This window comes from Tenrec ecaudatus, chromosome 4 (assembly GCF_050624435.1).
Source record: "Tenrec ecaudatus isolate mTenEca1 chromosome 4, mTenEca1.hap1, whole genome shotgun sequence".
Classification (NCBI taxonomy): Eukaryota; Metazoa; Chordata; class Mammalia; order Afrosoricida; family Tenrecidae; genus Tenrec; species Tenrec ecaudatus.
In genome coordinates this window covers 122,682,793-122,696,537 of record NC_134533.1, presented here as the reverse complement: position 1 = coordinate 122,696,537, position 13,745 = coordinate 122,682,793, and the positions used below count along the sequence as shown (strand labels likewise).

The following is a 13,745-nucleotide window of genomic DNA, read 5'->3' as shown; positions in this document are numbered from 1 at the left end:
CTTCTGGAGGCAGAGGTCAGGGAAATAAAACCAGATAGACTGAGGTTTGTGGACCGGCCCCGCCTCTTCCCCAATGAGGGTATCAGTACAGAGCTTACTGTCTCTGAGCCGTCGACTGGTACAACACGCAGCACGGTCACGAGAGTGTGTGAGACCATATAAACCGGATGCACAGCGCCGGACAAGCAGTAAGTCTGCATTATCATGGCACCATCCTCTTCCAAACTACCAACAGAACCAACACTGGCTCTTCTTCTGACTCGTGAATGCCTTTCCCTGACTCCATTTACCTCCTTCTAACTGTCCTTCTGCGAGTCTCATCCTTTTCCAGGGTAGACACCTAGAAGGCTCGGTTATATCTGGTTTCTTAAATCCATGAAATAAAATGCTCTTTTAATCCCAGACACGGAATGGATGGATGAGTGAATAAATGAAGGAAGGAAAGAATGAACACATAAACCAGGAGTGGCTTAGAGGATAGAGCTCTAGTTTCCGAGACCTCCGGATAATCTCTTCCAGGTGTCTAGGAGAAAGGACTGGGGGCGCGGGGCTCACACTCCCTGTTTGCAAAACATTGGGCTAGATCATTTCCCTGAGGATGTCAGGAGTGCTCGGTGATTTGGAACATTTCTGCAGATTGTAGACACACATCCGGAAAGAGTTAACAAGCAGCTGCTGGGTTTGTGCTCACTCTCTCTATTATGTGACTCAAAGGAGCAGAACACACATACACTGACGCTCTAGTCCCCTTCCTTCCGAACACCTGCACATGTCCCCCTTCTGATTTACAAAAAGTTCAAACTTATTACCACTGGACCAGCTTCTTTCAGGGCTGGCCTGTGTAAGCGACAAAACATAGGTTCTTCCCCCAAGCCTGCCTTCTGGAAACCCTGCCATTGTAAGCTTTTTGTGCGAGAGAGGGAGTGTGTGCTTCCTCTGCAGGCTCTCCCACAAGGCGTGGACAAGAAAGTAGAGGGGAAGCGTTTCAAGTCTCTCATGCCCTATTAGGATATGAGTTTATCATATTTAAGTTGGCTGGGTCTTGGAGAGTCATGCAGTGCACCCTACATTAAGGGGAAGTGACATATTCAACACATGTTCCATGCACCACTATGTGCATCTTCACCACAGTGATGAATGATTATTATTGTAGTGCAGCGAATTAGTTAATGTGACTCTTCTAGCCATCGTCTCCATGAACAACCCTTTCCTGATGGGTCTGAATAAGAAACGGGTGGGGAGAATGCAGGTAGGTTTCCCTTGTTAACAGGGTCAATTGAGTGGCATCCTGCTGAGGATAAAATGAACCATCGCTGGAGCATCTCACAACCGGCAGGTGGACCAGGCGTGGAGTGGACCTTTTGGATCCAAATCCTTGTGCATTGAGCCTCCTGGATTCAGGAGGCAGCATTGACACCAGAGGAACAGCTCAGGGCAGCAACGGCAGAGCCAGTAGCCAGCGTATGAGACGGTGGTGGACCTCCCAGTCTACAGAGCAAGCAAAGCGGAGTGCTTTGGAACAGGAGGCTGCCTTGCAGAATGGGTAATTCAGGGCACTTAACTGGGGGCACTGAGTTTGCTGACCCAGAGCGCTTCCGCTGAGTGCCTCTGGGCTGAGGCTTACGGCAGAGCGCTGTGCTCCTGCAGCTATTTATTGGCAGCCCCAGGAAGTCTTTGCAACACTGCATGAGCAGGGCAGGGGCTGGTTCAAGAGGCTGAGGTCCATACCTGTGGGCACGGCAGAGGAGAAACTGTCCTAACTGAACAATTGTGTCCTGAGCCTTTCCCACCTGAATTATAACCTCTAAACTTCCATAATGATGATCATCACCTGTGAGTTCTGTGTCGTCACTGCACTGAATTATAGACCCCAACAGAAAAGTGCAGTGCAGTAGAGTGTCATGAGAAGACTGAGAGTGTCATAAAAGTACAGTTAAGAAGGATGGAAGGGAGATGCCTGTCTAACCCCTGCCTTGTGACAATCAGTTTTGGGAGGCAGAGGAGATCAGATGCGGCCCCCACGCCAATTCTGCAATTACATATTCCGCCAATGACAAACCTTGCCACCCCAAAGGGGTCTTGTCCTGTGTCATGTTGCTTCTAGAAGACAGAGCAGTACTCACACCAGACAAACTTAAAGATGTCTCCCTGTAAAGCCTGTGTTGGCCTTTTGAGCGGTACAAGTGAATGGCGCTAGTTGGTAATACAATTTGTTATAAGAATGAGTGACAAACACTCAAAGTAAAAGTCATGTTCAAACTGATTAAGTGAAACTTCATGAAAAATGGTTGTCCATGGGCCCCCAAGGTTTCCTCTAGACAGGAAACAGACCCTAAAAAAAGAAAATGACTTGAAACAAAGTCAGAATTAGATTTCAGGTTTTCAGATCCCTGGATCAATGCTTTTCTATTGGAATTATTAGGATGTCCAAAGAAGAAATGGTAAAAAAAAAAAGCCTCCCTTGTAATATTCATACATAGCAAGGGTCATTATACCTGAGAACCACTGGTTACTTCCACTGAGAAAAACAAAGGAGACAAAAGGTTTTAACTAAATCTTGATTTTTTTCCCCCCACAAATATATGTACTGGGCACTGTGCTTATTAATGACCAAAAAGATAAAACGATAAGCTGCCAGGGTCCTCAAGTCTCAGTGCACAAGAAACTCATTAAAATAATGATCTTTTATCATGTCAAATGCTATCACAAAGCCTGGCCAATGTGCTGGGTAGCCCAGAGGAAGAAGGGACAAGTCAGTTCTCTTGAGAGGGTCACCTAAGGAGGGCAGCAATCAGAGATGGGACAGGTTAGATGGACAGTCATGACTCGTCTGGTCCAGGAGGAAAATATGAGAGAAAGCTACATAGTGAGTTAGAATCTACTGGTAGGGTCTGATGGTTTACAGGGGCTGATGGTTTACAGGGGCTGATGCTTTACAGGAGGAAGGTGCATAGATCTGTTGATCCCAGATATTTAGGTTTTCTGGGTCCATCTGTTTCAAAATGGGGGCTACCGGGTGGCTTTGGATTGTACAGTTTTGTTAACTTTTCATTTTCTCAGAGAAGTTCCTTAATCTAAACTTTCTACTATCAACTGTTACCTCTAGTTCATTAAACAATTGAATATTTAACAAGAAATCAGCATTCTCAGAACCAGGGACAATTCCTCTCAAGGAAGATTATCTGGTAACAGTTTACCAACATTCGTTTAACTTTCCTCGTTTCCCTGTGGCCTAATGAAAATGTGACGGAATTTACTTCCAGAGTCATCGTGAAAGAACGTAGCCCAGGAGCCTCTGCGGATGGCCTATTGAGCGACACAGTGACCAGACGTTTCGGTTTTCTTCTTTATATGCCTGGAGCAGTTTACAGGTTCGTGCAGTTACAATTCTAGATCTTATCGTCCTTTTTTCAGTGATGTGAACCAGTAAGTTATTTTTGTGCATACTTCAGTGACTTCTTGGCATTCCTTTTATACGTGCGTTTCTATAGTCATCCATCGCCACAGCCCTTCTGTAAACCTTCTACTCTTGTTTATGTGTTAACATCAGGAGAGCAACAGGCTGCAAACTCATTGTTTCCAAGGTTATCCCTGATCCTGAAGCCTTTCTTTTTCCTTCCTTCGGTTATGAGGAGTTAGACCCTAAGGGACTTCTGTATCCAAGGTACCCAGAGCAAAATGTAAAATGTACACTCTCTAACGAGACAACATGAATGGTTGGCAACAACACCACTTCTCCAGGCCTTTCCTGGAGAAACCTTCCCACAGCTGCCAGATGTGCAAACAAGACCTTGAAATGCTAACATCAGAGACGCTACCAAGAGAATATGTCTGAGGCAAGGATTCTCACATCTATTTTTTTCAGTCTTTGGGGAAAGAAATGGGATTCTCCCAAACCACCCACACTTCCCACAATCCCAGCTTCATGACTTGAACCTAGGATTGACATTAAATTCAATAACTTGGGAAAATAAGGAAGGAGTGTTTTTAAAATGTTCTTTCTTCAAAATGAACATTTATTTATAAAAATTAATTTTATTGGGGGCTCGTTCAACTCATCACAATCCACACATCCATTCATTGTGTCAAGCACATTTGTACATTTGTTGTCCTCATCATTCTCAAAACATTTGCATTCTACGTGAACCCTTGGTATCAGCTCCTCATGTTTAAAGGGCTAGCCACTAGGGCATTCGATGGCCTGAGTCCTACTCCCAGCCTGCCACGAAGCATATGTACCAAGCCCCTGGTGTGATTTGTGGATACTGATGCCACACTTGGAATAATCAGATTCTGGGCTGGAGGAATTTCGAACGAGAAGGATCTCAGCCTCTGATGACTGGTTCGACTTGAGATCAACTTCCCAATTGATGACATCAACTGGCACCGCTGCACCATTGAAGAAGAATTCATCTACGGGCAGTCAGAGCTCTTTGATCAACTAACCAGAGGTATCTCACCTGTCACCTATCTTTTCCTTCTAATCCTCATGATAACGAAAACATCAGAGGGTTGTCTTGTTCCATCACTGGCCCACTAGAAAGAAAGCTAAGAAGGAACGCGGAAATGAGTTTTCTCTCTGTTTCTTTTGTAATGCAGTCCAGTTTTCCACATTCGGGGAATCGCAGGGGTCAGCACATCCGGATTGCAATGGATGCGCCACGTCCTGGGAAAGCCACCTCCGTGGTCATGGCATCGCCCCTGCCAGGGAAGTATAGCTCGCTATTTCAAATATGTTCTTCTGATTGTTTCCTGGAGAGAGCTAGCCACGGTGCCTCTGGGGAAAAGGGCCCCTTTAATGCTCTGTCAGTCTTAGAATCAAGCAATTACTCTTATCTGCTGTCAAGGAAGTTCTTTTAGCCCCCTGTCCTCAGGCCAGCTAGAAACAATTATTGTCCTCCTGACCTTTCCCCAAGGCGATCATCAGCCAAAGGTGAAGAGTAGAGGGTATTTTCAAAGTTGAAAACTCTGACTATCTTCTGGTGCCTCTCAGGGGAAAAAGACACCAGGCAGCGATGGCTCAGATGCTCCACATTTTGTCCATTGAGACTGTTCATCGTGTCCCCCAAGCCAAAGACTGAGGCCCTCCATCAAGGTGGACCATCTTCATCGCCCCTGAGTGTTAACAAAGCCTTGCTGCTCTTGGCACAACGATGCTATGGTTTGGATGGGACCTGTGAGCCACAGGCCCCATGAGCAAGGCAGGCTGGTTTCTGAGCCAAAGTGATGCCCTGACTTTGGCATGTAGGGGGCAATTCTCCTCCCAGTCAAGAGATACTTTTGTCCATGGAGACAGGGAGCACAACCATTCCAAAGCTGGCCAGGCACATTCCAAGGATGTGAGATGTGTGACCAGAGCCCCAAGCCACTAGCTATCTCTCTTCTACTCTAGAAAATACGTGTTTCTCCAATGACTAACCCACTACTAAGTCACCTCAGTCTCCCATTAATTACATCAATGTGGCCCCAAACAGACATGAGTTTTCTGAGTTAAAGCCTGACGGTTCATCTACCTGCTTAATGCTTTATGTGTATTGTCCCCAAACTCTCAGCTCATTTTTGGTTCCTTGGATCCCTTGCAGTCTAGAATTCGCTGAAGTCTCCCATCTAACCCCACTCTCACTGTGAGTGGTGAAGGCAATGGGCCTTCTCATCTTCGAGGGTTGAGGTCCTATATGGAATAACGTCCTCTGTTTTCCTTCGAGGGCTTCCAGCAGATGCTTATTTTCGACACTGCAACCTGTCTCCTTGCTGCTGTCATTAGTCTCGGTGGGGGAGGGGGGGCTTTCTCTGCACATAACCGTGCTGCACCGGGGTTCAGGGCTAAAGGAAATAATTCTGTTTTTCAGGAACAAGTGGCCCAGTGACTCCTTGGGTATCGGCTGATGATGACTCTCATCGAGTGTACACGACAGTATTTGAAAACCACACGCCCGACCTGCAGAAGACACAAGGAAGAAAAAGACCGCTTCTGCTCTCAAGGGCATGGGGGGTCTCCTTTGAAGGCAAGGTGAAACCGCAAACAGTTAAGTTGAGGGAGGCGGCCGCTGTGTGTGCACTTACTCCCCAGGAGTTCAGAGCGGGAGACAGTTCAGTGGGTATAAGCTGTGCGGAGAGGATCTGAGACAGTGGCAGAGATAACAGGAAAGACAAAAGGAAATAATCTGTCCTGGCTTCAGCCCTCCATCCCGTCTCCACACTCTGAGCTCCTCGTGAGACTCGGTGGGCCAACATAGGGGTGCTGCAGTAGTGGATGTCGGCTTGAAGCACACCTCCGCGTCACCACGTAGGCTCGGGGCCATGCAATGGGTTTCAGAGGGAGTAACGGCCTCATTTGGAAGAGCCCTCAGATTTCAGAAACCGTGTTAACCAAGGAGAAGCTTGAAAGCTCCCGGCCCATTGAATGACCAACAGAGCTGTCTGAGGCAGCTAGCCTTTGCTCTGTCCTGAGAGCTGATTGTATTATTTCCATGCTACATGATTTCTCCCACTGACTTTTAGATGGGAGGCACTGGAGTTTTTGCACTCTGTGCTAATTACTCTGGGGGACTTCAAGCTCCTGTGCACAAGAATAAGATCAATTAGAACATCTCCCACTGTCTTTTTTGCTTCTTGGTGATTTAAATATCAATATTTTTGTCAGACTTTCCCAAGAAACAACTAGATCCATTTAATACTCTTAGATAAATTCAAAACACGTATCATAAAATCATAAAACTATGCAAATTATTTAAGTCCCGTGGGCTTGACAAGGGGTCCCTGGGTGTGCGAGAGAGGTTAGCACTCACTTCACAAAAGGTTGGTGGTTGGGACGAACCCAGCAGTGCTATGGAAGAAAGGCCTGGCAATCAGCTTCCCTAAAGATTACAGCCAAGAGAGCACTTTCAGAACAGACTGGGCCGCGATGGGTTTGTTTGGTTGTCTTCAAACTGGCTTGGCAGGAGCAGAATGTAGAAATGGAAGGTAGAATGGTGGTAGTGCTCTTCTTATTGCAACAGGACATGAGTCCGGTTAAGTGAGGGGCACAGAGTCTTCCTCTGCCAGCCTGAGCACACACCCATTCTGAGGCCTGACAATCTGGAGTGGTCAATAGGCTTCTCCAGGCGAAGCTGCCCTTGTTTGCCAGAGTCACATGCTTTCTCCCCAAAACACATCCCAAACTCTGAGCAGCAAGGTCAGAAGTAAATTAGGAGAATGGATAAGATGAACACATAGAAAGGTTAGCTGAAGAAACCATGCTGAGAATTCAAGTTGTCATAGTTAGAGGGGAAAAAAAGTTAGGTGTGCCTACTAAACTTTAAGGCAGAACAAAAAGTCCTGAACCTCAAGAAAGATTAGAACATACACAACCCACCCCCACCCCCGAGAAACAAAAACAAACCAACAAAAAGCAACCTAGTGCTCACCTTCGGATAACTCTAGCTGGGCCCAAAGCCACAAGAGACAAAGCTCTCCAAGTTAAACCACACTCCACTCAGCATTGAGGACTTGGCCCTAGGTTAAGACTGAGGAATTAGATCCCAAACCAGATCTCAAAGAATAACATCTGGATCTCTTCTAAATCACCAGGAACTAATCTCTTCTCAAATAAAGGGCAGGGCTGTTCCCTTGGGCCCAGCACCCACGGTCTCCGTTAGTGTCACACTGGATTCCTCACACCACACCACACCACAACACAACACACCACACCACACCACACTGCCTGCCCACCAGGTGCAGCAAGCAGGGCCAGGGCCAGGGCCGCCACTGAGAAGGGACCACTGATAACCAACTCTGCCTCTGGTTCCAACACAGGCCTGCAGCCCTCACTGCTCCCTCCCTGATTGGTTCCCAAATTTACATCCTAACATTATGCAGCATTTCATCACCAAATCTGTTTTAAAAGAATCTATCAGATGTTTCTCACAATAATTCTGAAGGTAGTTACTATTTTCTATAGTAGAGGAGGTGATGGGTCAGAAAGGTGGAAGGAAATGCCAAGAACATACAGCTGGGAGCCTGCTGGGCAGGTTTCAAACCCAAATCTGTGGCTCCAAATGTCACATTTTTTCAGACTGTGTGTTCTTTGAGATCAACGCTCATCCCTCCCTCCACCGCCACACCACCTCCCACCCCATGTCGAATGGTGACCGTTGGTGTCAAGTTAATTGTGACTCATGGTGACTGCATGTGGGTCAGAGTCGAGCTGTAATCCATAATAACAACGGGCCTTTTTGGCTGAGTACCTTTGGGTAGGAGCTGAGCTGAGCCATTTTGACCCCCTAAAGCCTCCTGTCGAAGGGACGTATCTGTTAGGCACATAGTAAAGTGTGGGCTTTCTGGGCCCTGAGCCAAAGCTTGGTTCTGCCCTGGGCTCCGTCACCTGTCAGCCAGGCGTGCTTTACCAACCAGCTTCCCAACCAAGGTGAGTGTCTCTGTCTTTCCCTCTGGAGAATGGGCCGACCCCCAGCTCGTAGCACTGTTGAGGACTGAGTGAAATAATCTATGTGTAATAGCTCCAGACACAGAAACCCAGTAGATCGAGATTTAGCTTAAACGCATAACTTCCCGGGTAGCCCCTCTACCTCCCAAGTTCTTGAACCCCACCGGGGATCCAGTATGTGGTGTGCATGCACAACACATTATTTCGGATGAAAAGGAGCATCCGTGGAGGTCTGGCAGAGAAGTGGAGCATGTCCTAAAGGTGTGAGATAAGTATTAAGAGAGCGGTGGTCGGTGGGGAACGTTGGGGGCTGTGACTTTAGGTTCTGACCTTTGTGACCACACAGTGACCTTCCAACCTGGTACCCAGGGTGCTCTCAGGTCTACCTTCTGGTACCCTTGCACTGGTGACTTCCCAATCTTTACTACGCACCCCGAGCCCCACTCTCTCAAACTGCGGCTGCTGGCTTCATGTTTGTGCCATCCACCTTTGTCTCTATTGTAGCCTGTGCTTCCCAGTGTTCCTGCCGTCTCACTCCTGGGAAGCTCTGTCCTTTGTTCCATCATAGGCGACAGTGTAAAAATCAAATGGTCCCTTGGGGTTTTTAGCAGTTGTCAGAACCCAGATGAGCGATATCGAGGTTTCTGGAATGTGGAGAGAAGCAGGAGACAGAATCGGTGGCTGGTATAAAATATAACTCTGGGGCACAGATAGGCGAAAGAATCATCTGTAATCGTGGACACTTTTGATCTGGAAAGACTTACAGAATCCCAGCTCCAAGTGGCGAGGGTAGCCCAGTATACGGGGGAATGGGAGAGGGAGTGCCACTGGCTTTCTGCTGGACAGTCATTTGACCACTGTAGTTACCTCATCAGAAACTGTGGGGGATGGATTGGGCTGGCTTTGGAACCTCATAAACCGAGGTTTAGATTCAAGTTCCACCACTTATTATGCAACTTGGGGCAAGTTTCTTCACATCTGCAAGCTTCAGTGTGCACATCTGTCAGAGGGTGATGGGAAAATATCTCCACAGGCTGTTGGCGGGATGAATGTGCATCGAATATACCCATACCCTTGTGCAACACTACGTACCTGAAGCTCCCAGCATCGCACATAGCTTAATAACACACTCTAGTTGCCGTGGGCTTTACAATGCAATGCAATGCACCCAATTCCCAACTATCTTGGATGGCTACCCTGCCCTCCTTAGGCCTTCACGATCAAGGCACCAAGATGCTATGCATTGAAGTAATATGAACAATTCAAGTTGGACAAGAAGGCCCAAACACGTGTGAGTCAGGATGGTAAAGGGCAAAGGATCCAGAACTTGGAGGCTGTGGACCTGAGTGTCAAGTCTAACTCTCTCAACCCCAAGTTATACAATACACGGCCCTCTTAGAATGTTGAACATTTCTTAGCCCTAGTTCTCTTATCTGCAACATGACGCCCCTCCCTCTCGCTCTTCATGGATTATAGGGTACAGCTCTTATTTTAACTGCAAGCACAGGGCAGGGCAGGAGGAACCCCCACCCACGCTTGCTCTGAACAGAAAGTGTGCAGCCGCAGATGTGAAAACAAGATAAGGAGCCATTGCTGTCAACAGACTGGGGCCTTCCCCAGAGCTGGGCTGCTTTCTGTGCGCTGCAGGCACCTGGCACCCTCCTCCAGGGTGGCTGGATGTTCAGCCTAGCTTGTGCAGCTTACTTCTTCCCGGTTTTGCCGGCATTTTCTACAGCTCTTTAGTGACTTCATTCTTGGTAGAACTCAGCAGTAACGTGAAAGTGCCACCTTCTCAGCTGAGGCAGTTAAACCTTATTGGCCAATGGGCTCTAGTTTGAAACTCAGACTCCACCTGTCTGTTCAGTAATCCCTCAACATCTCCATCCTACGTGAAGTTCTAAGGGAGTTACCTGGAATCTTCATTTTAAACCCGGCTAGTGTGTCTGGGATAGAGGAACTGACAGACTGATGCAAAAGTGCTATCAGGCGATTCTGCTCCGGGTTCTCCTAGGCGCCAACAGACCTCCAGGCAAAGAGGCACAGAGTCACTGAGTGCTCAAAGGACATATTCGCGATGCTAAGATCATCGTCCTGCACAAATTCATACGACTCGTGGGGGAAGAGATTTCTTTATATAAAGAAGTGAGAACCAAATCACGAAGTCTCGTACGGAACTCCTGGAAGGAGGCCACGGAGGCAAGGTTAGTTTCAGAATCACATCTGCTGTCCAGTTGCCATTTCTCTGAGAATAAGGGAGAGAGGCTCTTAAGAACCAGGGTGAAGCAACATGGGCTGGGATCTGTATGGTCAGCACTTAGAAACTACCAGCAGCTCCACGGGAAAAAGACCGGGCTTCTGGGCTTTCTACTCCTGAACACAGTTAGTCTTGGAAACGTATTGGGTGGTGCTAGAAGTCACCACTGACTCGATGGCAGCGAGTGTTTTCTTAACCGTTTTGTTGGAGGCTAATACAGATATAATTCAATCACATTAAGCAGTATTATACAATTGCTACCACAGTCAGTTCTAAAACATCCTTTTCCTTCTTGACCTCCTTGGCATCAGTTCCCTTTTCTCAACCCTCCTCCCCACTGGGCCCCCCAGATATCCTTATTCTGCTTGCTGTCCCTATAGGTTCATCAATTCTGGGTTTCATATCCTGCAAAATAGAAAAACATATCATGAAAATTGAAGGGGATCACCCCCAATGAAAAAATACATCTGAGATAAACCACAATATGAACAAACAAAAAATTTTAAAATTACAGAAAATGTTGAAAACCAGATTAGGCCCAACAAGAATCCGAGGGAGAATCAACTGACACGGTGTTAACCGTTCCAGTCAGGTTTACCCTTTTGATCCTCTATAGTCATGTCTCCAATGCACTCTGTTTGGTAAGCAGTCTCTTCCCTTCCCTCTGTTATGGAGAGAGCTTGTTTCCTATGCTGACCTCACAGATGCATCTTGGGCTCTCACTGTCACCCATAGGCTAGAGCCTCCTGCAAACCAGATCCTCGTCGTTTAAGCTCTGCTACTACTCCTGCCTTCAGCTTCACAGTCTATGACTTCCAGTCCTTTGGTTACTGATGTTGGTGTGCGTCTTCCATATGGACGTAGTGGACATCTTACTTAGATGGCTGCTTGCTACAGTGAGTTCTTAAGGAAGAATTAGCTCTGAATTGAGAACCTCTCCTAATTAGAAACATGGAAACAGAATTCAAAAAGGAATCAATATTCACCATGAAGAATAGTGTGTTCTAATTATCATATCTGAAAGTCACTCAAATCACAATCTGTGGTCCATCGAAAACCAACTGTGTCTCAAGTCCACATTATGATTATTTACCCACCATTGCACCTCAAACCCTAGCACAGTGTGGAAGAATGTTGTAGGGACTCAGCATGGTTTTGTTGAATAAATGAATGAGTGAGCACATTCCTTAGGCACCAACATTCTTTATTCCAGTCTAATCTACAGGCTTATTTTTCTCCAAATGTCACCAGCCTACTCATACCTCCAAGCCTTGTTCACCATCTACCTTACATACCCTGTTTGTCCTTCCTCCACTGCCACTTTCCTTCCACTGGTTACCATCTGCACGTCTTGGGTTGTGTCACTTTTCCCTGAACGGTTTCCCTTCTCACTGCAGGCTGAGAATGGTGATCCTCTCCCAGGCCTGCTCCACAACTACTTTGATTACAGGGCTTCCCACACTGTAATCACTAAGTTCCTTGGTCTCTTGTCTTTCCCCGAAGGAAAGAACTATGCCTTCCATCTCTGTTTTTGGTATTTAGCCTTAGTCAATACTCTTTCAATACATGCTGAAAGAAAAGTTCTCCAGTTCCCCATATGTCCTTGCCATATTAAACAAACCCCACCGTTCCCGTCTGTGCGTCTTTGTGCATTCTGGGTCATTGCCTGAAATGTCCTTGACAGTATGCAAACTCTTTTTTTTTTTCTGCCCTGGGCAACCCTTCAGGACCCATTCACCATGCAGAGCATGGCATCCTGCCATCTCTTTCCCCGCAGTGTCCTTCTACTGTAGGATCTACAACAGAGTAGGGCAATGGTCGATTTCTATGCTTCTATGATGATTCTGTTTCATCTTTCAGTCAGTGTGTCATATTCTGGTGACTTGTGTGTTGCTCGGATGCTGGCAGCTATGACAACAGTACTTCAAATACAGCAGGGTCACCCAGTGACCATTGAAGGTTCCTTTGAAACTTTCAGACTGAGCAAACAAAGGAGAAAAGTCTAGTCATCTTCTGAAAATCAGCTAGTGAAAATGCTATGAATTGCAACAGAATACTGTGGGATGTAGTATTGGAAGATGATCTCCTAGGCTGGACATAACAGTCACAACAATGAACTCAAAAACATATCGGTGATCACAAAGTGGCATGGCACAGGACAGTGTTTTAGTCTATTACACAGAGGGCCATCGGGAGCTGGAGATGACTTGGTGGCAAGGAACAAAAGCAAAGGCAATATAATTCAGATCACTTTGAGGTTTTTTTTTGTTTTTGTCTAGCATGTAATGAGTAATCAATAAATATTTGTTGAAGAAATGAATTTCTAGAATAATATTATTTATGTGACTTTCTTCTTTTATCAATTTAAAAAATATCTGGTGTTGAGGTCAGTAAAAGCATAAAGTAAAAGCATTTACTACTGACATTCAACTAGTGCTTACTACCTGTCAGACATTGTGTGAACATAATTTCATTAAATTATGTTCATCGACTTGTGAGGGAACTAGTTCTAGTTGTGTCGAATTGCAGGTGAGGGAATTGAGTTTAGCGGGGCCAAGTTCCTATCAAAGGTGATAGAGAATGTACGTGGCAGAACCAGGATATGGGTCCAGGTCTGAAGAACTCCAGTGCTTACCTTCTTAGTCACCACTTTGGCCTGGATTGTGACGTGGTTCTGTCTGACCTACTGTCTCTCTTCGCTGCAATGAGAAGCAGAATCTGGGGTAGATATGGGTGCACTGATTGTGCTCTTCTAAGGAGTGCTTCAGCGGCATGAATGGCCATGCACTTGACCCCTAGCTGAAAGGCTGACAGTCGGGACCCATCCAGAGGTGCCTTGGAAGGCAGGACAAGCCTACAGAACAGTTCTACGCTGCACTCCTGGTGCCACCCTGAGTGGAATCCACTCCACAGCTACTACCAGCAGGACAACAAAAAGAGCAATTAAGTCGTAGAGCAGGCCCTACCCAAAGTACCCAAATCGAAAACCAAACCCACTGATACTGACTCACAAGACTCGGGTAACTGAGGCTGTAAGCGTTTTGTTTTCTTTTCCTTTTTAAAATAAAT

General features: G+C 46.5%; 1 protein-coding gene and 1 pseudogene across 2 annotated transcripts in view; both read right to left on the bottom strand.

Annotated features, from left to right (window-relative positions):
- UBASH3B (ubiquitin associated and SH3 domain containing B) overlaps nucleotides 1-13,745 on the bottom strand; it is a 170,838-nt gene that overhangs the window by 116,057 nt on the left and 41,036 nt on the right. The gene's annotated exons all lie outside the window — the stretch shown is intronic.
- Nucleotides 4,591-4,716, bottom strand: LOC142447366 (U1 spliceosomal RNA; annotated as a pseudogene).